A 26,734-nucleotide genomic window follows, 5' to 3' on the forward strand; every position below is an offset into this window, starting at 1 on the left:
TTACAGGCTCCATGGCAGGGTAGGGGGAAAACCAACAATCAAACCATCATTTCCTTGAGCTCTGTGCTGCATTATTTTACTGTATGCAATCCTTTTTTTGTTTACAAGGCTATACATACCAGTACAGCATTTCTTGTCCTTTCTGGTGCTTTGAAAGTAAGAGAGGAAGATGAATAGCAATCTTGCATGATGGGTATGTATATCTGTCTGTATACATTTATATGCTACTTTCATGTCTCTGAATTGTGCTGGACAGATAATCATGAAAACTTGACAGCCTCTCCTTCAAAGCAGTACTGTGAGAAGCAATTACGTGCACTTTGAATACCAGCCGGACAAGCTTCCCACACAATAAAATACAATATTTCATTTTGAACCTGGAGGAGAGAGTCACATCCTGCCATCTTTACTCTGCCTTCAAATAAGATTACCTGTACTGTGCTCCAGGAAGAAACATGCTGCTTATCGTTTGCACTAGCTGCAGGAAACCTCAGCTGAAATTTGCTGACCTGTGTGATACGGAGGGTGAGACTGAATGATCAATCATCTTTAATCCTTAAAATCTATGAACAGAAAGAGGGAAGTGAGCAGCTCACTGCAATATGAGCTGTTCTGTTATCTATGGCACAAGCCCTAGTACGTAACGCTCTGCGCTTCCTAAGCTGCCTCATAAAATCCTGCATTTATAATGGGTGTCAGTACTGGGTGTAACTAAACCAGCATGGAGAGTGGTTTAACAACATGTATAAACAAGACCAAGCAATGCAAATTACAGTTCCTGCAACTCTTTTTGAGCTCTTCTTAGAACAGGGAGGAGCGATACACAATAAAGGGTGAAAAATCATGTCGGTTTTCCCCTTCTCTAGCTTTTACTTCTTGTTAATTAATTCATACTGTGAATTAGTTCTGGTTGGTGGATACATTTACATGTTTTGTGAGTCTGAGAGCAAGTCCTACCTCCATTCAGATTATGAAACAAGCACGACAAACATGCCTATTGACCTATTGGGTATCAGTGTTGCATTCGGTCATTTGAGAAATCTGGCCCCATAAAGGTCAAACGGATGTCTGAGGACAGGAGGAAGGTGGAAGTATAGAGGACCATACGTTGCAAAAGGACTGTCAGGGGACAGGAGGTGTGGACAGGCTGTTTTGGCTCTCCTGTCAATCTACAACTCCGTATGTTGGTGACAGCAATGTATTTACTTTTTTTTTCTTTTTTTAAATCAAGGAACATACCTGAGTTCAATCAGATTCAAATTGTCATTAATCAGCGCTCCAAAACTACCTTTAAGTCTTCACACACTACTTGCTGTCGGTCAGTCACCAGGGCTGACTGCAGAACACAGGAAAAACTTCTTGTCTGATTTCTTAATTTAATTTCCTCAGTCTGAAACATCAAAAAGAGTGTTAATTACATGGACAAAAAGCTTATTCTGATTTCTCAGAATATATGTATTTATACATATACATATGTATAAATGTTTTTAAATCGCTATTTGTCTTTTTCCCTTAGTAGATTTCTAGCTAGCCATTAGAAGACTAATCCCCGCTGACATCCCTGCTGCACCTGTTTGTCGCAAAGTGGCTGGAAACTGGCCAAGAATTATCAGTAAAGCCCAGAAAAGGACAGAGGAGGAATTGGCAAAATCAAGGGAAAAAAAGCTGTGATCCTTTTAAATAATGGCATCGTTAAATGTCATTTGCTTCTATGAGAAACCTTGGTGAAGAAGGCTGTCCTTGCTGGGATTTTCGCAAATCCTGCTGAGAATGGAGGGGTCACCCAGGAGGAACAGGATGTCTTCCACATCTGGAATTTTTGCCCGAGAGGAAGCAATCAGCCCTGAGACTTTGTTCCTCAGTGTCAGGTCAGGATTTGGTCAGCTTGCTCTGGTGCAGAGCTGAGCCGGCAGCACGCCGCAGACGCCCCGGGAAAAGGGGAGAGGGACTGTGATGCCCTGAAACCCTGGGGAAAGGGGAGAGGGGTGACCACACCAAGGGGCGGAGGGGTGTCCCTTGCACCCGCAAGACTCAGCACGGCAGGGGCAGGTAGTCTTGCAGCACCCCCTGATCAAATTTGGTTGATGCCCAGAAAGCTGGGAGCAGATGAGACCATCCTACAGAAATTGTTGGCCAGGCTAATGTGCGAAGACGGTGAAGAGGAAGGTCTTCTCCTTCTGAAGAGATCAGCAAATGCCACTGCCAGGCCCAGAAAGGGGCCTCGTATAATACTGCTATTTCACTTCTTCATTTCATTGAAAACAAAATAATTGGGCAAGTCTCAATAAGAACACAGGAAAAGACAATAATGCCCCCCAACCAGGGCATGGTATTAATAGGCTTAAAACCTCTCAGAACAGCAGTTGATTATCCCATTTTTTTAATGTGTTAAATAATTAGATTGCCTGAAACTTTAATGATATGTGGTACAAGTGCATATTATGCCACCAGTGCATTGCATTGGGGTTGGAGATAATGTAGCTTCTCATCTTGGTCTACTGTATCAGCGGGACTCTCTTCCTGAGCTCCTACCACTGGTAATTCACCGCACAAATGGGCAATCCAAGCCTGCTTTTTGGATCTGTATTTAGTCTTTGGAAGAATTATCACTTAACATTTGTGAAAGTATCATCTGTTATTCTTGAAAAAACAGCAGGCAACTTAACATGTGTGGATTTGGGCTTGGCTTGGTTTTTTTCCTTACTTCACACAGAGAACCATGAGCGGCTCTTTTGATGCTGTTTTTAATAATTGTTTCATACTATCCAATAATTTCATACTACCAGACTTCCTTGGCTGTTATGCATAAAATGATTTCCAAGTGACTAACTCGCAGCCAAACAAAATGAGGTTGGGCTCTGGACCAGGTAAGGGAGCGCCCGCTGGCGAGCCCAGCGCTGCACGCGTCTTGCCTCAAAACGATGAGATTTTGTGGGGAAAGAAGGCAGGAGGATCTGCACAAAGTGGGACGGTGACTGGAAGGGACTGATATGATACTGATCCCTAATATCCATTCAGACTGTCTTTGAGCTATTTGTTCAGCTGCGAGGTCAAAGGAAAAGTGGGCATGGAAAGCAATAAATAGCATTTTCTTATTCTTTGTTGTAGGGTCATGTAGGTTTTTTCCCAATAAAGGAGTGTACACAATAGACATAGACTGAATATGCAGTGCAAGCAGGCTAACAGTGACTCTGAAAAGCATTGCTTTAAAATGCCTGCCCCTAGGCATATCATGCAACAAATCCCAGAAGGTGGAAACTCCAGGCCTGCTTTAACACTGAAGAGAGATATAATAAACAGTAAGAATAGGCCTTGAAAGCAACTTCAAAATCCTAGGAAGTCTGGGAGTGAATTTTCTGTATTGCTCCTAGTTACAGAATATTCATTATCTTTCTCACAAAAATGTATTTTAAATGTGAGAAACATACAAATAACAGGCCCAGCTAAGTCATTATAATTTTCTCATGTTTTTCTCTGATCTTTTCTTCTCTACCTCTTTTTTTTTTCTTTTTCTTTTCCTTGGCTATTTTTTAGTAAAGATGCTTCCTTTCTACTAGACTTTTCTTTCTCTACCTATTTTCATTCCTAAAGCCAAAACAAACAACAGTGATTATCAGACGATAAAGCCCTTCATGATTCCTTTGTTGACATTTTTCTTAGCCTTTTTCTTATCTCTGTTATCCAAAATAATTAGAAATTTAAAGCATTAATCAAGTAAAAAGAAAGAGCAAATATTATGTCACCGCACCTTCTGGGTTAGTCCTGAGGTAGCTATGGCTAAGAGCACCTGATTAAATTTAAAAGAGTGAGAGTGCCTAAGCAACGAAGTTTAAGGCACCGGTTGCACTTTTGTCCAGCAAATAAGCCCAAAGGTGCAGTACAGCTCTGCCTTGCTCCTTCCCGCCGCCTCCTGTACGATGCTACGGCGGCTCTACAGCACGGCAGGTAACGGGACTGGTCCCTCTGGAAACCAACCTACTTGTTCAGCCGAGGAGGTTTTAGCCATAAGACTACTAAGAATTTTGGATACTTCCTATCTTGCCCTAGAAAAGTTTCCTTGATTTTAAAGCATTACCAACTCAAAAATGAAAAAAAAAAATCATCAATATAGAAATTCTTCCCAGACAAATGCTTCATCTGTAATTGAGGATTTTGTTTAGTGTTAATTAACAAAAAATAAAAATTTCAAAATAATAAGCCCTTCAGGATAAAGACTTTTGACTAACAGTGTCTTGGTAATTTTAAGCACAAAATAAGTATTTAATCACAATAACTGAAATTGCTTCCTAGTAAATGGTTTTGATGTTAACTAATGGAGAATTTCCAGGATTATATTAAAAAAAAATCCCAACTTGCTCTACAATAAATCTTTTGCTTCCTCTTCTTCCAAGTTTTGGGGTTTTTTGTTTGTTTGTTTGGTTGGTTTTTTTTAATTTCTCTGTATGGTCTGGCAGTTCTGCAGAAATAGGAATAAAGAACTTCGAAGGGGGGGCGATGTTTTAGACAGCTAAAAGACATTTTCTGCAGATAGCCAGACCATTCAGTGCACATTAAATGCATTAACCGTAAGTTTTTGCATTTGTTGTCTTTCCAGGGGGACAGGGAGATACGGATGTGATTTTTGATACTGTGTACTTGTACTCACTTACATTGTTACGCAAGGCATAGAAAAGCTATAAAATGTTCCCAATTTCTGCACGCTTAAAGTGATCTTTTCTGTCTTTGTAAGTCTCTTGTCAAAGACTGTCCTTGGTCCCTTCCATGCTATCTTTTATTTGCCTTTTTGTTATTCTCTGGAACAGAGAGTTGTGTTCCCAAGGGAGTTTTGTTAGTTGCAAATTGTTCATATCAGCTTAGAAAATCCCATCCTTTCCTGTACTGTGTGTCCTTTTATTTAATTTATAATAGTGAGGCAATTGGACCCTTTGCTTTTGTTCTCCATATGAAACAACAGAAACCTAATAGGAGCAAGCAGTGGAAAGGAAAACCTTACTGTAGGGCAGGAAAGAAATGTCCCTGTAACATCACACTGGGGAATCGTGACCCGGTTTAGCTTCAGCAAAGGGGTGGTTTTTAGGGCAACTTAGTTCAAGCAGCAAGTTACATCAGGTTTTTGCATTCTTTCAGAGTGAGAAGGACAAGGGATGCCAGCACAAAAAAACACTGAAAAAAGAAGGCGGCACATAAGGAAGAATGAGGAGTCTGCTTTCACCTTTTATTCACGGTGTATTTCCATTGCTGACTTCTCATTTTGAGCGTTCATGGTTGTCTGAGTGTTGACAGGAATTAATTGGCTTGTGTACTACTTGAGGCCAATGCCCACTACAAGAACAGCAGCAACCACAAGATATAATTTTTATATTCCTGTCTTACCAAGGTCCAAATTTGGAGTCTACAGGTTTTAGCTGGGTAATTCAGCTGAAGTTGCAGGCATTGGTACAAATCAAAGAATCTCACCAGTCTTGAGATCTTCTTCGAGTAAACTGGCATGTGTGGAAAGAAATTGGATTAAGGTGCTATGCTGAATGATAAAAAGGCAAACTCTTCACTCACTACATAAAGGAGACAGGTCTGTGGGTATTAACTTTTACAATCAAGTCTGTCACCAGACAAATCACTTATAATTCCATTTCTTAATTTGTTTTTGTGAAGAGTGATATGAAGTTACTAGTCTATAAAAACAATTGTGGAAAATATGAAAAAAGTCATAAGGTATTGTAATAGTGCAGGCAATAAAAATGTGCAGTTCATATAGGAAGACCACAAGCTTAGCATAAAGTTTATGAATGTCTCAATCCATTACTGTCAAACCCTACATTTGCTTTTCCTGTGTTAATAACAGAACACCTTTGTTAACTCTCTGGTTTCATACTTCTTCATGGCTAGCACAGTTACCCCCCATCAATAGTTTGATATTGACTTGTGTGAAAAACATGTAATCAGAAATAATTCCTATGATTGGTGATGACTCCATTTAAGATTTTTTATTAACTTTGACCTTTTTGGAAATGTAATTGCATTTTCAAAAGAGATGAAAAACGGTATGTTGAGGTTTAGTTTCTTCATTATTCTCCATGTACTACATTATTAATGTTGCCTCATTGACCGTGTCCCTTGAGGCAGGCACTGCTGACACCTTTTTTATTATTTTTCTCATTAATAAACATGTTTTGCCTCCTCCACTAGCCCATGCACTTCTTCCACTACATACAGTGGATAAAGTGTCTTTTATCATTCGTTTATCACTCATTCACTGTTGATTGTATGTCTTTCCATGCCAGCTTCCTATGAAAAGACCACTTGAGTGGTTAGATTCTTCATTTTGTACCCATGCACGTAACTTAGCTGTTTGAATAAGGATTATAGGCTCTGAGTTTGGACACTGGTAAGTGAAAACTATCAACACAAAATGTTTGAATTGTTGCTATTTTGTCTAGGAGCAAGACATGTCAGTAATGTAATTTGCTAGTGAGTTCTCATTGTAAAATATGAATACACACACAGAACCAGGATGAGGGGAATTCCTACCACTTTTGCCATCCTTCCTATATTCACCCTGTCCCTCATCCATTTAGCAAACTTTTTAACAGGCTTTGCAGTGAGATTTAATGGAGGCTGCACTACAGATAACTCTTTTGTCCATTGGTTAGACACTAAACTACAGTGTACCTCCCCTAAATCTGTTATTCCAGATTATGAAGTAAAAAGAAAAGGAAGATATTGTCTGTGGCCTTTACGGGGTTCTTGGCAACTAGATCCATCAAAAGAGGAGAAAGACACCCTCCTTTCCCATGTCATCCAGCCATGCACTTCCTCTGCACTGTATCATTTAAATGCAGATGTCTCTGTAGCACCCACTTAGCTCCCTGTCCTTCTGTCTTAGACATACAGACACATGGTAAATACAAGGACAGTTTTTAAAGTCTTGGAGTGTATCCTCTACATAATTGCCATGTTTATCCATAATGATATAGGAAGTGTTCAGACCAAAAAAAAATCCCACAGGGTTAGGAGATAACGCCCCTTGACTATTATAATTTTGTTCCATTGCCTCTGTAATTGCACAAGTGAAGGCAATGCATTTTTTCTGCTTGATGGGGAAGATACAGAAGTAAAAGGTCAAGGTTTTATCTGTCTGCAGTTCTGCCACTGAGTTGCTGTATGATCTTGCACAAATCATTTTGAGCTGTTGTGTATCATATTCCTAGCTAGGATAAAGAGTTAATGGCATTTTCCTACTCTGCAAGTAATTTTAGGTCTGTGTCAATTTTAGTAGTTTAATAATGTTAATCAACATTAATTTACTGGAGAGTGCTTCAAAATGTGTTTTGTGTGCTTATTTTTTTATATTAAGGTTTCCAAAACTGTTTTTATTGTCACGACTATAAAGTGCATTTTAAATCTGTACTTTTGTCATGGTATTTTCCCAAGATTGTTAGTTGAAAAGGCTTGGCTTTGGGTTGGTTTTTTTTTGTTTTCAGGAATGCATCTTGTTTTCCTCTAGCACTGATTGATATCAGTGACAAATGATCTGAAAATTTATGCCATCATAGCAATATAACAATAAAACAGTATAGCTTGAAACTTTGACTTTGTTTAGAATTGTTCGCATAGGCACATTAATTCAACCCTACTGTTTATTCTTTCATGCTTTATCCATTCATTCTCTCACGTACTCTGCTACTGACCTATTCATTGCATTATATATTGGTCTGCAAACCTCCAGGCACGTTCACTGCCCTTTTCACTGACTTACTAAATACCTACCACCTGTTCACTCACTCACTCACTCTTGGATTGATCTGCCCTCAGCCTCAGACCTGGCTTCTGGGCCAGCTTCGGTCTTCCTCTCCTTCCCTACTCCCTTCTCCTGTCTTCTACCCTGCAGCTTATTTCTTCCTGAATTTAATGAAGGACTTCAGGTTTAAGAGCACAGTCAGTTGCTAGAGCTTTCTGTAACTTTTTCTTGCTTAATTGCTTCCCCCCCCCCGCCTTGGCACAGATTTGATACAGCTTGCCTAGGTTTAAAATACCCATGTGTATATTCATCCCTCAACATGATTTCTGAACTAGGTATATTATGACTGAGGCAATCTTTACATATTATTACTTCACAGCATGCATTATGTGTACTTTTGAAGATTATACTTTATTATGCTTATAATGGAGGTTTTTAAAAGTACTTTTCATGCGTATCTTTGGAATGGCCGTTATGGAGTTGCTGTGGATGTGTATTAATAGTTGTTCATTATATGATCTCATGGCCACAGCATGTTGTATTTGAAAGATGATAATAATTTTTAGCAAAACAAATTCAGTTATAATGACTGCCAGGACCAGTGTCTTTAGCCCTACACGACTAGTTCACATACAATCCAGGCTAATGTTACAGACCTTTGGAAAACCTCCCAAATTTGTGTCCATCACGCCTAAGAGGCCATTAGTTTTCAAATCCTGTGAAAGTTATTATTTCTAAAGGGAACTGATTGGAATTTTCAGTGGTGCAATTTATGCTACTTGCTGTATGTTCCTGACACTGTTGTTATTATTAGGGCATTTCCTTTTTCTCAACAAATCCCTGTTGGTCACACATTTTACTTGAAAGAAGATTGTGAATGTGGCTGAGAATCTGGTATTTGACATGGTCCAAATATCAATTCCTTGTTTTACCTCTGACCTTTCAGCCTGCAATACTCCACAGGTTTTATTGAGAATGGAGATTGAAAACTACGTTATACAAATGAACAATATAATTCTTAAAGGTCACAAAATCTAACCTGGGTAGAGACAACAGAGGTAATGGAAATTTTGTCTCGGTGCTAGCCTTTGCTCCAGTTCCTTTGTGCCGCTCTGGGTTTTTGGAAGGCCCCCTGTGATTTTCCTACTCTATGCTAAGAACTGCCCTAGCCTAGAACTTGTACGATGCAAAGGAGATTAAAAAAACACCTTTGTTTCTTCCTTTGGAATATCATTTCATAGCTGTATCCCTCAGGAGATGCTTAAAGTCTTGTCTATGCTAGGAAGGTTTTGCTGGTATATCAATACCAGCAGCCAGTCCCAGGGGAGCTGCAGCTTATTCTTTTGCTGGTATAAATTAAAGCAATTCCCCAAATAAAATATGATACGGATTTTTTTATCCTGCTACTGTATTTGCACTAGGGATTTTCCGGCATGGGTTCAGCGTTTGATCCTTTTTCAAGCTCCTGGCAGAGGCAGGTGGATCGTCAGAAGGGGTTCTCCCCCCTTCCCAGCAGACCCTGGCTCCTCAGCTCCTCCTGCTCCCTATTGCTGTTGCCTCCCGGAGCTGGGCGCGACTACTCGCTTCCCCGTGCTCAGGTCTGATGTTCTGATAGTGTGTGACCCTGTTTGATGTTAACGGTGTGATGGATGCTGGTGGCCCAACGGTAAGCTGGCCTAAGTTAAATCACCATTTTGAAAATTTAATGAGGGGAAGTGGATCTCCCAGTGTTTTCCACACAACAACAAACTCTTCACTGGCTGTGCTAATATCCTCCTTCAAACCCTACAGTTTCAGATTCCCTGAACCATCGAGGTGGCCAGGTCTTGCCTTGCAACTCTCGTCATCTGAGGTTATCATCATGAGTCTATGTCTTTAAGAGGCTCTATTTCCTCAATATTTTCATTTTTACAGTATTTCTCAGCAGTGGCTAATGTGAATTGCAGCTATTAGAAACTGTTATGTTACTGTAACAATACATACATATTGTGTAATGCTGGAATTAGGTCAGACAGTAAAGCAAATGCCAACATCCAATAAACTAAATATTTTGTTCAGTCTTGCTTAAATGACTCCTGTTAACAGAGCTGTATGACTTTGGATATCACCTGTTCCCCAGCAATAAAAAATCTGCGTCATCCCTGTGTTGTTTCATGTCATTCATCAGAAGGTCGCCACGAGCGTGTAGAGACATGACGGTAATCAATAACTCATCAGTGACTCAGCAGAAGCATCCTCACTGACCTATTTTCTTTTTTATGCCAAGCTGCTCCTGCTTTAATATTACCAAGCAGTCACTTACGTAGGCCTATGTGTTAAGGTACGGTAATTCCCGTAACGTTTGCCTTCAGTATAAATCATTCATAATTCCATGGTGCCGAGAAGCTGCATCCCGGATGCGGTTTGCGCTGGACCGCAGCGAGCGGATCCATCCTTCCCGAGAGGAGACGGAGCAGGAGCAGGGGAATGCGAATGCAACAAGCAGCACAAGGTGCGAGGCGGCTGTTGCTCGGCCCCATAAATTGCAGGGGCATCGCATCTGCTTTCGGCGTAAGTGCCTCAAAACCTTTTCAAGTCACACAACCCTAAATCATCAGGGAGGAGCCGAGTTGCCGGTACTCTTGCTTGGGGTGTCATCCAGTGGGCACCATCAAACTGTTGCCCTCTCCGGCCGGACGCTGCAGAGATGCTGCCGTTAATGGGGGATGCGCCGGCGGAGGGGGAAGGAAAGAATAACAGAGTTTATTGAAAAGAGGGCGGAGTAGTCGCCCCCGGCCGAGCCCCGCCGGTGCGGCAGCAGCCACCCCGGGCTTCCCCTGAGAGCGAAGGTCGGGTCCGGCCCCCCCGCGTCGCTGTAGCCCCGCTCCAGGCCGGCACTGCGGCCCGTCACGCCCTCCACTCCTCTCGGCCCTCGTCCGCCATACTGCGGGGCAACCCAAACTTGTTACACGCGGGCACCAACTCCTCCTCCCGCCACCGCCCTGCCCCCGCCGGCGCGGGGAGGAGGGGGCTGCGCCGGCCCAGCCTGCCACGGGGAAGGCGCCGAAGCGGGCGGGGCTCGGGCGAGGGAAGCGCCGCAGACCCCCGCAGGTAGGACAGCCCAGCGGGGCGGGCTGCGAGCCGCCTGGGGCTGGGGGAGAAGGCGGCGGCAAGGGCGGGGAGGAGGGGGAGGAGGAGGAGGAGGCGGCGGCGGCGGAGGAGGCGGCGGCGGCGCTGGTGGCGGTGGCGGAGGCGGAGGCAGAGCGGCCGCTGCTGGGGCGAGCGTCTGGCCGTGCCCGCCGTGCCTCCTCCCGCCGAGGTGGGTGCGGGGGCTGCCTGGGCGGCGGGGCTCGGGTCTGCACCGGGGCGGGCGGACGGTGCCGGCGCACCTGCAGAGCAGGGCCTCCCGCCCGGCGGGGCCGAGCCCGCCCGCTGGCTCCAGGGAAGGGGGCGCCGGCGGCGAGGTGGGACCCGGCGCGGGCGCTGGCAGCCCCCGCCGGCGGCGTGGCCGGAGCGAAGCAGGGCGGAGAGGAGGAGCCTCCCGCAGCAAATGAGCGAGGGCTGGCAGGTTTATAAACGTGCTTTTTCTCCCCCCACCCCCTAGCCTCGCTGACTCCGACGGCAGCTCCGTGCCTGCCCGCCCGCCGCCCCGCAGCGGCTCCCCCTGGTGCGTCCCGGGGTGACGGGCCAGCGCCCGGGCCCCTGCTGCCGGTCCTGGTTGCACCTGCCGCGGCGGCGGGGCTGGGTGGCGGCCGGGGGCTCCTCCCGGGGATGATTAATAGGGATGCGAAGCGTTTTCACCCAGGCGGGAGGTGGCCCGGTCGCTTCCAAGTGCCAGCGCAGGTTACCATTAATGTGTCTGGGCACTTCAGGGAAGGCTGCTGTCTGCTGGGAACCGCGGTCCCTTACTCAACGGGTAGCAGGACGCTGTACTGGGTGCTTGCTGTTGGGAAACGGGCTGCATATGTTTTAAAGAGCTATTATATGCTGTTTTATTTTTCAGCTGTCGGGAGAGTTTAAATCAGGTCTGCACAGAGGTGCTAAGTTTGCAAGGGATGGGGAAAATGACATAAGAGTTTCCTGTCTATTCCTATCTGCCCTCCTGCTTTTTATAGGGGGTTGTCTTCTCTACTGCTTCGTGGAGGTGTGGGCTGCTCGGTGGTGTTTTCTGCATGTACAAAACGACACAACATCGATGTTTTAAGGGGGAGGGAGTGAGTGGGTGAATGCAGCGACTAACTTTATTGTTGCAGCTCGTTTCTGTTATGTGACTGCCATTAGCAGGGAGGGGAACAGGAGCTTGTTCCTGCCGTGCCGTGGCGTGGGAGGGAACCTGATGGATCTGCAGGTTGAAGGGCTTTTTCAAAGCTGCTCCTTGGTTTCATGCTGTAATATTTTCCTGCCTTCTCTTACCTCCTGTCTTTATTATCACATACCTCTTGCAAGGAGATACTTAGGCTAAAAAATGTGAAACATTGCCTTTAAGTCTATGATAACCAAGTATCTAGTAGGCTCTGGAAATCTATGTAGTAGTAAACTGTCTTTTTTTTTTTTAAATTAAAATTCCTACAGTAATTAGCCATAGGCTGTTGACTGTTTTATGACCATCAGGCTCAGAAATAGCTACTGACCTCATACTCCCTTTTGGATACCTATACAGAGGTTTTGTGAGAGACCTGTTTAATGACTTCTTTTATTAGAAAGAGTGCGAGCTTTGGCAGCCATGCAAGTGCACCTAAAGGAAGCCCAGCTGCCTGCGCGGCTGTGTGGATGGCGTATGCGGAGGCCGTGCCGGAGTGGGAGTATCGTTTACAAACTGGATTAGAAAGGGGCATTGTCAGAGAGAGAGAACCGAGTAGCTCCTGTAGGACGAAACGCACACCGTGTTCCCTGCAGTGCAGAGAAGTGTATGAGTACAGTGTGCTGTCTGGGATGAGCAGGTTATGGACGGGCCCTCGTAATTCTTTCAGGTAGCAGAGATGAGGTGCAGGCAGCTCTTTTCCACTGAAAGCAAATGAGTGGCAAGGGAATAGGTTTCTACGTACATGTTCATCAAGGGGAAAAAAAAGAAAGGTTTGCAGATGTGGGGCTGCATTGACAGAAGAAATCTGTCTCTACTGGGATTTCTTGGCCTAGAGAGCAAATAATTCACCCCCCACCCCCAAAAAGCAATTATTCTGTGTACACTTTGTGGCGGTCAGGGTTTGCTACAGAGCCTCTTGACAAAAGCTGCTTGCACTTATACCTACAAAAATAAGTCTATAGCTGTTTTGTTTTCTTTAAAGAAACAAAGGGCATTGTAGCTGATGGGGAGGGCGGTAGCTTCTTCCACAGCAAGTGAAGCATTTGATGTCAGTGTTTCATGTGAGTGTATTTATTCAAAACTGTAAGACTGATTGATAGATTTTTCTGGACATTGTAAGTACGGGTGTGCCTGGAGTTTTCGTGTAATGTGCTGTGTTGTCCTCTCTTTGCTGGTGTTATGGTTCAGTCCTCTCTCCTCCTCCAATATAAACAGCTATTACATTAAACACTTGATAACCTTTTGTTAACCTGCTCGCATGGATACAGCTGTGCCCTGCCAAAAGCACGTGGCATTGTACCACTTAGAGGACCTGCAAGAGGAAGAGGTGATCTGGTTGCCCTGGTGCTTCCCTCGCTGGCCTGCCTCCTGAGCAGCTGAGCTTCTGAGTTACCTGCTTCGTGCAACTCCTGCTGGGGGGGGAGCTGGACACCTCTGCAGAGGATCTGTAATCTGCACAGGGACACTGGGCTGGAGTTGGAGACTGCAGCTATGCTCGCTCTGTGCCTGCTTTCATGCTCTCCTGGCTATCTTAAGGGGTGCACGTCGAATGAATGTTACAGTGTTGAAATACATTGTCTTAGATGTTTTCTCGCAGCGAAGTAAGTGGAGGTCTCTTTCAGTCGTGCCAAACTGAATTCTTGATCTGAGCCGCTATGACTTGATCTAATACTTGCATATGCTACCTCGTTTTGTTGCATAAATTAGTAAATGGTTGTGCCTTAGTCTGATTCTAAGGACAATGATCCAAATTGGGACCCTTATTTAAATAGACAGAAGTGCTCCAAGATTTTATATTATCTCTGAGCTCCTCAAATGTGTGGTTGCAGGTTTTGTTTTCTCTGGAAAAAATGGAATCTCAAGCCATAGGTGTGTGATTTTGTAGATCATAAGAAAGTATTTCCCCTGAATGCTCAGGGATGAGGTTCTTTGTCCCAGTTTTTGCTGTGCAAAGATAACTTGAAATGAGTAGTGACAGGGAAGGAAAAATGTAATTGCCAAGGTTGACTAAGATTTCTTCTAAGCTGTCAGTGCTTCCAAGTGTTGGATCTTGTAAATATTCTGTGATTTAAATGAGTTGAAAAGTAGTTTCTGAAAGTGCATGACCATGAAAGTGTTACTTATTAATGGATGCTGATCAACTATGCTTCCCACTGAACCAAGGTTTAATTACTTGCAGACATGACTGAGAGAATTTCTCCACAATGTTTTAATTTTAGAAAAATGCATGAAGAAGTAATATATTCCAGGTAGCATGTGACAATAAGGATGGAGACTTAAAGGTGACAACAAGCAGCAGCAAAGTAGGTCATAAACTTCCCTGAGTTACCCTTTAAAGGTTCCTTTTTTTACACCTGTACATAAATTACTGTGTTGAAAGTTTAAAATGAGAATTCAGATTTTCATTATTGTGGTAGTATTTAACAGTTTTGGGGTGTTCTTTGTTGTGTTTAATACTCAGCTGTTGTGTGCAGTGTTTAGTTAGCTGAAGAAAGATGTGCTCAGTTGGGAGGCTGTATCATAAATAAGGAGCTGTGAAGTGCTTTTGGCCATCTTGTTTGATTTTTTTTTTTTTTCCTTTACCTGAAGCTTTCCCCCTCCTCCTGTCTAACTGGCCATTTCTCTGATGGTAAGGCAGCCTTTTATAAGGCCTTCTTCATCTGGCTTTGCATAGTCTTATGCTTGAGTGTCTAGGCAGATAGGTGGAAGTGTATCGAAAGGAATGAGGAGGGTCCCACTTGTTTTACTGGGGTTTTGAGTTTTGAGAAGATGAAGTGGCTGCAGAGCAGCTTTTCCAGTGTAGCACACAGCTGGTTGCGTACCAAGAGGAGCCTGTTAATGCTGAAAGCATGCTGCTGCAGCTGCCATTTGGAGTGTTAACAGTGCGTCGACCTAGCTGTAACTGGCTGGGTGGAAGCTGTTTTAGCTGGTTTCCCTCTGGTATTGAGGGTTTCGTCTTTGTTTCTCAGATGAGTTAATGAAAGGAAAGAAAATGACTTCTTGTGTTCCCACCACTGTTCAGTTACAAACCAAAAGTAGCGCCTCGTATTTCAGGCTAATGTATGCCAACATGTTGGATGGGGAAGTTGCAGGTCTCGCTGTCCAGAACTGGATTAACGAGGTCTTGTATTTAATTGTGTTCTGGCCAAAAGGCTTTTATGTTCTGTCCTTTTATCTACCTGTAAAGTTCCAGGAATGCAAAGAGCTGTTCAGCTTTTGCCGCAGACTGCCTTGACTACGGGGGAGGTTAGTGCCTCTAATAAGAAGGGTGTTGCGCTCCACTTCTTCTAAGCTTGGGTGTCCAGGAGCCGCTCTTTTCCCTCCTGCTCCCCACCTTGCCAAGCTGTGCGGCAGCAAGCTTCTGGGTACGTGAACACACTTCTGAAAGTGGCATGAGTAAACAACCATAAACTTATTTATGGTACTGTTCACGCTTTTTTTTTTATGATGGGATGGAGGCAGAAGAAAGAAAAGACTTTTCAGTGAGGGGGCATGCATGTTGTTTGTAGTACTGCTGCTCAGATTTTTGACCTGTAAGTGTTTTAAAGCACCAAATGGCAGACTTCACTTCAAGGGTATGTTCTTACAGTGCCTGAGGGGGAAACAAAACAGACGGCAAATTAATAAAACATTGGACTATAGATGTGATCAGATAAGGAACTTTGCTGAGGACAGTAAATAAAGTTAAGCCCGTGTATCAAATTTAGAACAAGTTTGTTAGTAATCTAGAAATAATACCCATTTTCCTGTCTTTCCCTCCTCTTATATGTATTTCTTTTTCTCTCAGTTCATGTACAGCAGTGAACTCATAATCCACCAGGCATTTTCTGCATTGATCCTCTTAAAAAATTAGTATTAGCCTATATATGAAGCACACCAAAGAGGATTGAACACTGTGCTGCAAAATTATTACCTGTTTGGCCTCATTGCAAGGACAGGAAGGTTACATTTCACTTCTTCCCTCTCTGAAGAATGCTTTAGGCATTGTGATACAGTACAGGCTTGAGAGGAGAACAGGTGATCGTGCATTGCAAGGAGCTCAATTTGTATGTTCCTGTGCACGATTGTGCATGCCAAGCAGATGTGTACATGATTGAGCACTTATATGAAATGTATGGAATTAGCAAACTGGGAAATCGTGACGTCCTTAAAGCATCTTATTACTCAACTGAGCTGGGAGACAGAGGCTATGCAAAGCAGGGGGAAGTTTACGGAGACGGACATTTCTGCTGGGAAGGCAGGCAGGAGAGTAGAAACTTCTGCAAACTTTATGAGTTCTTTGCTGGTGGTACGCAAGAGAGACCAGCTGGTGTCTGGAAGCTGAAGCAGGTCTAGCACGACTGCAGCAAGGTGAGACGGAGCAGGGAGGCTGGTGTTCTTTGCTTGAATACGGCCTGCCAGGTCTGGACAGATTTGCATGCATTGCAAATGCTGGAGAGGGAGGAAAAGGGGGAAAAATGCATGAAACGTGATTATAGTTCTTGCTTTGTTCAAGAGTGTTTTTCAAGGGCAGGCTTTAACTGTGTTTCTGCTGAGTTTTTGCTCCGTCCCCCAACATAAAGCAGGCATTCTCCTTGCCCCAAATGACTGGGTTTTATATGTATATGCTTAGTTGTGCTTGGTTTTTTTGGTTTTTTTTTTTCTTTTCATAAACAAATGATGCCTATGAACTTTGTCATTGTAAATACAAAGAGATGCATAGAAAAGTGGAGGCTTTTTTTTTTTTTAAAAAAAGAATGTCTTTGTTCTCATTTCCACTGAAAGAGATAATGTGTTATGGTTGTTTGTTACTGGAAAAACAATGCAGGATGTAGGGAGGAGACCTAGAGATGTGAAAGTTCTTAGATTTGTGTTTAAATTCTCTCTCAGTCTAAATTTGATGCTTTTTGGAGCGAATGGAACAATACAGATTTTTTTTTTTTTTTTTAGACAAAGCAAAGTATGAATTTATGTCTTAAATCAGGTTGCTGAGGTTGTGCATGGCTTTGCACAGGATTGTTGTAGTTAAGTTCCCAAGTTTGAAGTAACTTCAGAAGCAGCTAGCTGGCTCTTACATTGTTTAGTGTAAAATAGGTTGGTTAGAGCTTGTTACTAAATGTGGTAATTTATGTCCGTAGAATGCATTATTGCAACCTCCCAGTTAGCAAGTTGTCTCTTGTGACAGTAGAAAAGAATAAACCTGCTGTGCCTTGTGGTGTTTGGGACTGTCATATACACATGGGTGACACTGGTATGTTCTCTGGAGTTAAGAGTAACTTTTAAGTATTGATATAATACTTTTACAGATACCTTTATCTGTGCTTTTACCTCATCCAGTAATGCCTGAATTTATTCAGAAGCCATTTATTAAATCACATTTAAGAAATAAAATGCCAGGTGCTAACGCAAGTGGAACACCAGATGAGATTCTTCTCACTGTGCAAAGAGGCTATGCATTTCATTGGGCCAATGGATGTAATTGGGAAAGTGATGGGAATATAGACAGGCTTTTGGACAATCAATCTTATCTCAACTTAATCTAGTAAAATATTTATCACTCTTCCCTGCAAGTCATGTCTTCGATGTTCTTGGTAGGCGCTGTAATTCTTGCCGGACATTATAGTATGGGCCGTAAGGTATTTCTGTGTATAAATCTGTATTTAATTTGAGTACAGTAAGAACGATCTGCAAAGCATTGTTCTGCACACAGAGGTTAGTAGTCAGGGCCCTGACCTTGCCAGCAGGCTTGTGTGGATGGACTGTCGCTGAGGTTGGGGATATGCCTCCAGAGGTTTACCTGTAGGACAGGGGCTCCGCACAAGCATGTGGTCCTGACATCTTCCCATTAAAAAAAAAAAAAAAATCTCAAAGCTTTTTTCCACTCCCACATTTCTGTAGTTTCTTTGGACAAAAAGTGTGTAAAACAGCCACAGGCAAGGAATTATGCATTCCTGTTTTCACTCAGCAATTGCATAATTACTAAGGATTTGCTAGAGATGCATACGTATGCACAGACAGATCCCCTTCTGTATTTGGCTGCAGATGTACCCTACCTGAAGGGTCCATTTGTTAGGAAATTAGTCGTACATCAGAACTAAGTGCAAGGAAAATAAATACCTTTGATAGAACTAATATCCCTTCTGCCCTCCTGAACCCAAACAAATCTGCAGAGCTACTAAAAAGTATCTGTCTTTTGCTCAGGAGTAAGAATGACTTTTTTTTGAACCTGTTAAAATCCAGTCTTGTTTAGATGAAAGAATGGCTGCCTTTTTCTTCTTGAAATTAATAGGGTTGTTAAAAATCTGCAGTTAACATGTTTAAATGCTTGGTCCTATTGAAACAAGTTTACTATTCAGCTGAATTTGACTAGGTTTTTACTCCAAGTGTCGGGAAAATTGATAAACTGCCTTGAAAGGTCATCCTGAATACCTGCTAGGTAAGTGAGACATATAATGGCCTTTTCATTTCACTTCTACACAGGATTTAGTTGTGAGGCACTGTATGCTAAGTATGTAAGACAGACCTTTTCATAGGCTTAAGAGCTTTCCTCTCTCTGCAATTCTATCTCCCCAAAGAATTAACTAACTAACTAAATAAACCCCCAACCTATATGTATGCATTCACAGCATATTAATTGTTTAAAATATTTGACTAGCTATTTTCAGTGAGGTTTGATACTTCTGAAACAGTGTTGTCTTCAAATCCACAAATAAGTAAGTGTATCTTTAATCTCATATTTTATATGTCTAAGGGACTTGTTATTGCAATGGCAGAGGGTGTGTGACATAAATCTATTTCATACAAACATATATGGCTGTGTAAATTAAATGTGTGCATTTCAAAATTAATGTTTGTTCACAGAATTAAGATTTTGATAAGGAGACATTCGCCAGTGGTTGAATTTGCTTATTTGGAATTGTTTGGGTTTTTTTTTTTTTAAAGGCTCTGCTTGCATCTGCCCTGAAATGGGCCTCCTATGTGCATAAATTGATTGTGCATCAAATGGTACATGCTGATACTCAGGAATTCCACTGAGGTTGTTAAGAACTTCTTCCTGCTTTAGTATTGACAGCCACCAGGGCAAAAAGTGACCATTGTTCAGAACCTGTCTTCTGTTGTCTAATGTAATTGTTGGCTTTTATGAGAGTTCAGTTCCTGTCGCTGCATGTCTGCCTCTGTTTTTCTTCATAGCTATGCCTTCATCATCTGGAATGGGATGTGGATTTATGATGTCAATTGCTTTGGAAAAATAAATTTCTCAACAGATTATGAAACGATGCTTTTGATCGGGTGAAGCATCTGACGGCCTTTGCACTCTGCGATTTCTGCTCAGTGTTTGCTGAGAAGGTCGTACATGTTGAAGATCTGTGTGGCGCTGGATGAAGGATGGTGCCGAAATAGTTCTGGGAGCGTGTCCAGGGGAAGGGGTGAGTGCAGCAGGAAATCAGCTGAGCAGGTGTAGTTAATGTTTGTCTGTGGAAGGTGAATGGAATCAGCTGTGCTAATTTCTATGCAATACATGGGCTTTGGGAGTCAAAGGTGTTAGTGTGGCCCTGTCATTACACGGCGGTCGGTAGTGAAGAGAGCTTTGAGGTTCCCACAGAGAGACTTTGGCCTGCATATTTCCATGGCAACTGCCATCACTTAAACATTTATAACCTTTGATTAAAGATACAAAAAGGAGGGGAAAACCTTTTAAATGTTACAAATGTAAAGCTTTAACTAGGTCCTTCATTTTAACGGTATCCCTTATTTACATTCCATGGAGTGTGGAGGTTTTATAAGGAACACAGCTGTCCCCTCCCCATTTGGTAGACTTTGAGATGACATTTCGGGGTAAATGCGGTGTTCTGGAGGTAGCTATTTGACTTCGATCATAGCTGCACTGACATCACTCCACGAATTTAGTTGCTATTTATTTACATTAGTGCATTTTGTACCAAAATTATACTTGAAGTCTATTATGCAAGGGGATTTGGGTCCCTCATAAAAGGGTTTGAGGAAAATAACTAATTTTGTGTTAAATAAAACACATTTTTAAAGAGGAGGAACATGAGATATACCCTAAATAAGCAGTCTCTTAAGCAGTATAATGGCTGATACACAAGAGCCTTGTGCCAGCGGGGAGAGCAAGCTGTGCCTGCAGAAGCTGGAGCTTGCTGTTGGCTTGCGAGCTGCATGGAAGGGAATGTTTATGCTTGGTGCATCTTCCCATTCCTCCTTCCTCTCCCCCACGTGCATGTCCTTTAAAGTATTTTACTTTATGCTGTGGTGGCCAGGCAGCAGTGGTGCAAAAGAAACGTGCTCTGTTCAGGTCAGGTATTCTCGCATCTAATGCTCAGGTGCAGCATGTTATACTTTTTTTGTGAGTTTCTCACTGCTGGAAAGCAGTGGAATTGTGGAAGCAAATTGAGTAATTTTCCATAATATTTTTCTGCTTGCTTTCTAATCTTGGGCTTTTTTTTTTTTTCCTATTTTTATTTGCCACCTGCCACTCCTTTTGAATCATCCTTGGGGAGATGAAGTACTGAATGTGCTAGTGGGTTTCATGGTTATGCTAGCAAAAGTTGAGCTGTAATTTCAGAACTAGCACAGTGGGAGCGCTGAAGAGAGATGAAATAATGCTGTGTTTTTTCTGTGCCTCTACTTTGGGCAGCTGAAATTTGGTTTTGCTTTGTACTAATTGGTACTGACTGTAGGTGAGGGTAGAAGTGGTCGACTGGCTTGGTGAGAGAACGTGATGTGTAAAGGGCTGTTTTGCTAGGACTGCATGCTCCAGCATTTCATCGTCCATCACCTTTTTTTCTTTCTGAAGGAAGAAATGTATAGATACTGCTAAGCCTAATAGCTGGTGATAGGTAGTTTAAATGGATAGGGCTGGCTACGGTTGCCAAAACAGGATTTTACTGCTACAGATGCATTGTTCTATCTGAATTTCTAAGGCTGAGCACACTGTATGGTTGTTAGTAGCCTCATGTGCTGCTGCCGGGATCGTGGAGGGGCCTTTGCGCTGTTTTGGTACAAGCCCTTAACATTCCTTGAGAAAGTTTTTAGTGCTGAAAGACCTGGTTGGTTACTGTGGAAAGTTCATAATGACTGTGCAAACTCGACTGGAAAGTTCATGATACTGGGATATTTATAAGGATGTCCTCAGTCATAGAAGAGGCAGAAAGTAAAAGAAAACTTGGAGAAAAATGAAAGGGCACTGTGAAATACTACTTTTTTTTGTTTTTTCATCCAGGCTAGCTGTAGGTATTGATGCTGTTACTAATCCATGCAATTTTGGGTTGGGAGTGATTTTCATTAGCTGTTGTGATAGGAGTAAGTACTTGTGGCTACCCTGTGAAATTAGAGAAATAACTATTCTGGTGACATGTTGCCTGCTTGAGATCTAAAGATACTTTTGAAAAACAGCAGCACACAGAGGTTGTCCTGATGTCAGGGCTGTATGTCAATTAGACTTCTTGGCATAGCATTTCCCACTGTTTTCATGAATCAGAAAGGTGGGGTTTGGGATTAGTCAATTTTTTTCTCCTTTTTTTGGATGAAAACTCTACAGCCCAGTCTCAGGAAACAGCCCAAGGTGTCCTCCGTGTTGAAATGTGCATGTACTAGATTGGACAGCTTGGAATTACATATTCCTGTCTTGCGTTTTAGTATGCTTCCTTTTAGTATTTTGAAATGTTTGTGATCCAGTGCACGTTTTATGACAGCGATGTCATCGTGAAATGGGTTGGCTCACTTACGAGGATTGCGAATGCACAGGTGCTACTAGCGTTAAGAGAACTCAGAGCTGTGTTTTTACATTCTACAGACTGCTTCAGAGTGATTTTTTTTCACATCTGAGTTCCTTAATCTGCTTTTCCCTTCCTAACTTTAAAGCAACTATCCATTCTTAACTTTTTCACAGAATATCAGCCATTCTACAGCTCAAGTGGCTTTTTGTGAAAGTTCTTGATTAATCCTTGTTGTTTCTGTTCCGGAGACGCGTTAGGCCGAGGACCTTTGTAATGAGAGGAGTGTGGTTTACTGCTCGCATGTTGCGAGGAGAAGGGGTTGAAGACTTTTACAGGCATTAGGGCACTTGCTGGGTAATACTGGTCCCTTGAATGATGACATCCCCAAAGAGCTGGGTTTGAGGGGGACCTGTGTAGTGGGGTGAAAGACTCAAACTCTCTGAGGGCATTTGTGGACTCAGCTAACGGCTACTGGGAGGTCAGCGATGAAGCTGGTCTTACCTGCTGGTAGAAGTCTGCTCCCAAAATGAACTAATTAGTGTTTCGAAAAAGGATAATGATTTGGTATGGGGGGGATATAACAACTCAAGTTGACCTACTAGCAGTCTGCAAAGGAAAGAAAGCTCTAGAAGTTTTGTAAGTTAACTGAAAAATGTGCACCAGAATGTAAACGTGGGCAAAATAAAGACCTGAGAATGAAATCTCTGGAGTTAGTAGTGGTAGTGGTTTGCCATCAGCAAGGCACATCTGTTTGCCACCTGCTGAGGTAATTTCTCTCTGAGAGAAGACCTTGGCTGTAGTCGGGGGTTGGGTCCAGAGAGAGGTGTCTCGATTAGTACGCTTTCAGATCCTGAAAAGTAAGGATTTCTTTGACTAGGCTCCTCTTGGATTGCTGAGGTATGAGGTGTTGTTTTGGCAACTTTAGTTTTTAACCAGAGTTGAAAGCATGTATTGAAGTTTGAAGACAGGTACATAGAATGTGGGACAGACCCTAATGATCTGAACGTGCACCTCCAGCTGGAAAGGTGCTACAGCAGCTCTGAACTTGTGCGTTTAGACCATGATGTTTGGGGCATCTTGGTGATCAGTTCATCCAGATCCTGAAGTGTCTGGATAAAGCTCAGCTGGAATAGATCTGTACACAGGAGAGAATACTGTAGCCTTTGTTCAGAATTTGCATGTTTTTATGTTGCCTTCTGAAAAATGTTTTAATGGTTTCACTAAAAAGAGCAGTGTGGATTTTTAATTTAATACTTTCATGACAGCCAGCAGCACTATGAAAATGTTTGTTTAGATGTCCATGTAGGGTTGTGATTGCCGCAGTGACTTCAAAAGTTTTTCAGATGTGATCAAATGACTTTAGTAGGCTTTTTTGAGACCCTTCTTGCAGTGTTTAAAGTCCTTTGTGATTACATGAGTTCAACATGTTCAAGCCTTGAGTTTTAAGGCTTTATACACTTTAAAATTGTAAAGGTATTAATACTGAGATGTTATACTTAGTTATCAAGCCAAGATCCTGTATTTAGTTATCCAGGCAATTATGTTGTTACTTTTTTTTTCTTTACACATTGCTATCTGTGAATGCTTCTTCTCTTCACAGACAGAGGAACCTTGGATTAGGGATAAAATTAATCAAATATTGACAGTAAAGCTGTGGGCATTTTATACGCGATACTGTCTAATACTGGCATACATTAACATTCTTATGGGAAACAAGGAAAAAAAGTTTTATTGCTGAGCTACTGATGATAATGATGCCTATCAATTTTAACTATTCAGAGGAAAAATACAGAGTTTTGAGCCACTGTGTTTATTTCAGCAAGGCGTTTTTTGAAAATGTATTGATGGAACTATTTATACTGTTGTAAGCCATAACAATACCATGTGGGTACTGTCTGTACTGGAACAAACAACTTTATTGAATCACGCTGAGTGTAAGAATGTGAAGGCCAAAACTGCAATAAAACTGGATGATTATTTCTTTTCACTCAAAGAAAAAAGGTGTAGCTGAAATTCAATTCAATTTTAATTCTTGATGTTTGATTTCCTTGACTTCAAAGCATTTGATGAAAACATAGTTGATACTTTGCTTTTAAAGTCAGGACTTAGAATTCAGGCTTTGTTAAAATTAAAAACCACTTTAGTCTAAAATGAATATCAAACTGCTTAGAAATTGTTTTAATATAAATTCTAATATCAAACTGTTCAGATATTTATGTGGGTAGAGCAAAGTTGATATTTTAGTTAGTTTTTAGTGACCAGTATAGGTAGGTTATGTAATTGAGGTCATATGCGTACCATTTGTAACACCTAGGACAAAGAATTGTACATAAAGTTTGCTTTTTGGCTGCCTAGAATTCCTAATGCTAGCATGTACAACAACGTACACACAGCAGCCGGCTGTTCTTTTTGCGAATTACGTGCTACAGATAGCCACATTGGCACAGATTTTCCAGACTCATCATATTGAACCAAGAGTGGGATGCATGCCAGGGGGTTAAGTGTTTAGAATAAGAGGCATGTGATATCCAGCACAGCACTGGCAGTTTTTACCAGCGATGTAATGGTGGTCTTTTCTGGGGCTCCGTTATGGTTGGTAAAGTTTGTGCAACAATCCTTCAAAATGTTGTATTTATATTACTTTCAGTGCTTGGGTTTGTGGCAGAGGGGAAGGAGTGGGAAGGTGAAAGCTCTTCGCTTTCATAAGATGCATGGCAAAAGGAAAAATTCAGCTGAGGCTCTGTCTCGTTAGCCCAGCTGTCAGCCAGTGGGCTGCTCACAGGAGTAAAGTACTCCTGCTTGTTTCAGGATCAGGATTTGTGGCAGGTGGAAACTGGAGTTCATTGAAACAGCCGAGCGTTTGCTGCAGTGGTTGTGGAATGCTTCTGGACTTTGGCTGTAAACCCCTGCTTAGCTCTTTGGCAGGAGGACACAGCAATCTGGTCCAGAGCCTAAGGTCAGCTACTCAGGCTTGTATGTCTGAGTCGTGTGGAACAGTCTAGCTCTGAAACTGGTAGAGAGGAAGAAACCACGGTAGCAGTGAAGATCAGTAATGAAGCTTTACGCTTCTTGTTGTGGCTGTCTGTGGAGTTGAAAATGTGTTCGTGACCTTCAATGCGTGTTGTGTTAACAGCTGTCTTCGTACACGGGGGTCATGTGAACATGCATCATAAAGCAATACATTGATTAATCAAGGAAGTCTTCTAGTGTGAACAGGAAACTTAAAAATGTGGGCTTTTCAGTACCACTTCCCTTTCCCTGTCTCAGCTCTGTCTATTGAAATAATGCAGTTTATTTGCTTCTCAACTTTAACGTTTTAAGGACTCAGCAAAACCTACTTGTAGTCAAGCTTTTCACATCTACTTACATTGCTGCCGTGTTTTTTCCACTTCTTAAGTTTCTTAACATGACTATCATCATTTCCAGGATATAAAGCACTTATTTCAGATCACCCAAAGCAGGGATTGCTTTCTCCGTTTTCGAAACTCCTCGCTTTACTTCTAACACCTAATTACACTTGCTTTTCAAAGTTTGTGTGAAGAGGCTTAAAGGTTTCTTTGTGGCTGTGATGTGGAATGGACCAAAGGAATTTAATCTTCTATAGTTGATGAAAATGTGAGCTTTTAAAAATGGTTGGGGAGCAGAGAAGAAAACAGGCTGAAATTTAACTGAATCTTTGAGAGGGGATATGTGCTTGCAGAAGGGGATATGAAGGCTCATGAAACTTTAATCGCAACAATCGAACACTGTCTAATATAACCAAATTAGGTAGCTCCCCTTACGTGGAGAGGAAGGACTTGCGGGTTGGTAAAAAAGGACGGTGCCTGTCATTTTCTCAATTAATGATTTGCATTTCGTGGAAAAATCTGAAGCTGCTAGACCCAAGTGTAATTGATAGTTTTAAGGTACTACCAGGGCTTGTTGTATTCTGGTGACATTCGAGGGCCCCAAGGAGAGGTTTGGTACCTTAAGAGTTTGCAGTATAAACGTGTGGGAGACTTCCTTGGGAAGTTTACAGCATAGTTTGAAACAAGAAGAAATGGAGCCTCATGGAAGGAGGAGAAGCAGAATTTGGAAGAACGGGTTAAAGATTTAACTTGTGTGGTCCTGCTGCATCCAGTCATTGAGCTGTGCCTTTGGCTGTTGCATATGAAAATTATTTCCTCCTGTATGTCTTGCTGCAAATGTGGATCTCAAATGCACAGGGCAGAAAAAAGGGGCAGTAGCTGTCAGTTTACTGTATAAGCTGCAAAATGAAATGGGGGGAGGGGCAGTGAATATGAGAGTCTGCCGCGGGTTCGAGCTGTGGCTTGGTGTCAAACTTCACGAGCAGCTAACTAGCAAGGGTACAGAGTTGTGAAGGATGGACAACTGGATAAAAAGAATGGATGAATAGAAACAATTATAGAATATAAGTGTCCTTCCAGAAAAGATGATTTTGGTGGCTCTTTGAGGATGGTGAGGATCATGCCCAGATTTTCAAGTAAATATGTGATATGGGGAAGAGAAAGTGACTTGTTTGGAAGAAACATACCCATGCAATTTCCAGATGCTGACATTTGGTCCTGGAGTGAAACTACAGTGTGTTACTGATCTGATGAAAGCTGAAGTTTGTATTATTCTGACGCACACATATCCTTCTTGGTCTACCCACTATAAGTGTATTAGCAAAGCCCACGAACATGTTTTTTCTATCTTTCCAAATTATTTAGAAATAGATATCTAGTTTTATTTTAGAATCATAGGATGGTTTGGGTTGGAAGGGACCTCAAAGATCATCTAGTTCCAACCCCCCTGCTGCGGGCAGGGACACCCTCCACTAGACCACGTTGCCCAAAGCCCCATCCAACCTGGCCTTGAACACTTCCAGGGAGGGGGCACCCACAACCTCTCTGGGCAACCTGTTCCAGTGCCTCACCACTCTAACAGTAAAGAATTTCTTTCTAACATCTAATCTAAACCTACCCTCCTTCAACTTAAACCCATTACCCTTTGTCC

The 26,734-nt window shown here is 42.4% G+C and overlaps 1 protein-coding gene across 6 annotated transcripts in view; it reads left to right on the forward strand.

Moving 5' to 3' along the window:
- Nucleotides 1-10,418: 10,418 nt before the first annotated feature.
- Nucleotides 10,419-26,734, forward strand: part of SEMA4D (semaphorin 4D) — a 99,927-nt gene continuing 83,611 nt past the window's right edge. For 2 of the 6 annotated variants that reach the window (XM_075740527.1, XM_075740531.1), the window contains exon 1: nucleotides 10,420-10,828. The gene's annotated coding sequence lies outside the window, so the exon portion shown is untranslated. Of the gene's footprint in view, nucleotides 10,829-10,936; nucleotides 11,037-11,850; nucleotides 11,932-26,734 lie in introns of those variants that run through there. The other 4 variants (XM_075740529.1, XM_075740533.1, XM_075740534.1 and 1 more) reach the window with 3 other exon arrangements.

This window comes from Balearica regulorum, chromosome Z (genome assembly GCF_011004875.1).
Source record: "Balearica regulorum gibbericeps isolate bBalReg1 chromosome Z, bBalReg1.pri, whole genome shotgun sequence".
NCBI lineage: Eukaryota > Metazoa > Chordata > Aves > Gruiformes > Gruidae > Balearica > Balearica regulorum.